The sequence below is a fragment of the Camponotus floridanus genome, unplaced genomic scaffold, assembly GCF_003227725.1.
Source record: "Camponotus floridanus strain SB8 unplaced genomic scaffold, Cflo_v7.5 scaffold3, whole genome shotgun sequence".
Classification (NCBI taxonomy): Eukaryota; Metazoa; Arthropoda; class Insecta; order Hymenoptera; family Formicidae; genus Camponotus; species Camponotus floridanus.
The window spans coordinates 1526797-1529376 of record NW_020229436.1 but is presented as its reverse complement, the minus strand read 5'-3'; positions in this window follow the sequence as shown (position 1 = coordinate 1529376).

The window sequence follows — 2580 nt, the reverse complement described above, 5'->3', positions numbered from 1 at the left end:
TTTTATAAATTACTCACCGCATGTCTCTGGCTGCTTCAGGCTCTCTCCCTGCTTTCTGACTGTCCGATACTTTTCCAGATGTCCTTTTCTTTTGTTGTTTCATCCTTTGTTGTTTCCTCGTAGCAGTCACGTATTCACTCGCGAACAAACAATTATATTTCAGTTAATTATATTTCAGTCATATACAGAAACAATCGCGAGACACTTTGCACGGCACTCCCGATCGCAAAATAATCATAGGAGATACGTATTTTTATAATATTATTATTATTTTATTATTATTGCAAGAGAGGAAAAATTACAATAATTCGCTCGATTTTTAAACAAAGCCAAAATCATGCACCACTCGATTCTTACACTAATTAACTATTTCTATTTGTTGATGTATAATATATGGATAATAACGCGAATCATAAGATTAAAATATTAAAGTAATGTAAATTGATGATACAGCAATCGTTTAATTAATATGATATATATGCATGCAGTTTAGGAAAGTTTAAAACATCGGGCGAAATCGAATTTTATTCTATGCAATGTTAAAGAAATAATTATTATTCGTAAAGTTCGATAATTGGAGAATATTGCGAGAAAATTTGTAATTTTTGCCCCTTTCGCTTCAATTTTTATTTGCAATAATGAAAGATCGCGTTTCGATGAATTTATCGTCGCCACAATTTCATGTCATTTAATAATTAATTATTTGTCAATTGTAATAGTCGAATTATTATATTTCGATCTAATCGCGATCGTACTTTTAGGAAAAGAATTCGATAATACGGAGCGGTCCGTATCGCTACTTTCTCCGTTGGAATGCGCCGTGCGAATGAGGGGAGGTCGTCGCGTATGTAAACAATAGCGCGCTACGTCACAAGGTCGAATGACGTGTTAGCTCGCTACGTCACAAGGTCGCATGACGTGTTAGCTCGCTGCCGAAATATTTAACGCGTACTGTGAGAATTGTATTTATATACAAGTATATTTTTTAAAGTCACACACACACACACACACACACACACACCACACACACAACACACACACACACACACTCACGTACACTGAGAAAAAAAGTTGTTAACTCGACTAAATCGTTTAACTAAATTATTTTTTTTTTAATTGAAATATCGAAATATTGAAGTTAAATAAATGTCATGTTAGATTTATAATAGTTAAATATTCCAATTAAAAAGATAATAATTTAGTTAAATGGTTTAGTTAACAACTTTTTTTCTCAGTGTACACAGTTTAATTATTTATTAAACCTCACGAGATGTATTAATCGTTTAATAATATAAGTGTATTTATATCCAAGTATATTTTTAAAGTCTCACACACACACGTACATTGAGAAAAAAAAGTTTTTGTTAACTCAACTAAACCGTTTAACTAAATTATTATTTTTTAAATTAAAATATTGAAATATTTAAGTTAAATAAATGTCATGTTAGATTTATAGTTAAATATTCCAGTTAAAAAGATAATAATTTAGTTAAATGGTTTAGTTAAGTTAACAACATTTTTTCTTTTACAATTAGTCTTTTCTCTGTCTATTATTTGATTGTTTTATTACGCTTTTAGAAAGTAAAGTTCTATAATGTAACTTTTAATTTTGTATTTCATATGAAATTATTATTTTAAACATAATAATTTTCTCTCTTTGCATTCTATCATGAATAGACATTTCCAACCTTTACTAAAAAAACTAAAAATATCCCTCAATTTTTTCTCTCTTCGGACAATTTATTTACATTTATATATAATTCTCTTTATTCCTTTAAAAATGAACATCGAGAACAAGGTACACGAGTATTGTAAATGTCAAAAAATGATCGCGCGAATATTATAGTTGTGAATATATAAAAATAAATGCAATATACTATGAATTTTCTACGTTATATATTGAATCGAAATTGCACAAAAGAGAAAAAGAAGAACAAGCCTATGAATAGACATTTCCATTTTTTATTAAAAAAAAAAAAATTAAAAATATCTCTCAATTTTTTCTCTTCCTTCAGGCAAGTCTACATATATGACCAATATGATTAATTGATTCCATCTTTATATATTTATCATTATGTGCTATTAATTAAAGCCGTAAACAATATTTCAGAAATCAAAGTTGTGCGAACGTTGCGCGCAGGAATGGCCATGTGCAGAAACGAATGCGCAGTGGTTCGGCCGCCATGTTGGCGCGTGACTGCTACGTCATACGCGTCATACGGGAATCGGAGTCATACGCAGTTACACGGATCGTCGTACGTCCGCATTTTTCGCGTCTTTTAACCGTTTTTAAACGAATATCGCGAGTGAACGAGCGTCGAAAGTGTCCAAGGATGATCGCGCGACTTTTATAGTGTGTCGATGAAAACGCGCGACAGCGATTTTTGACGATATTCAGTGATGGCGTCATTGCGAAGATGGAGCGAAATTGCGTCGCGTTATTCGGGCCCTTGATGATGATTATCGGATGCGAGCGAGTATCGAGAGTGCCGAATAAAGTGTCGCGCGTTCGCGTTGATGATATCGTGTGGATTTGTGTGCATCAAGATCGGAATGGGACGTCCCGAGGCGAGCGAACTG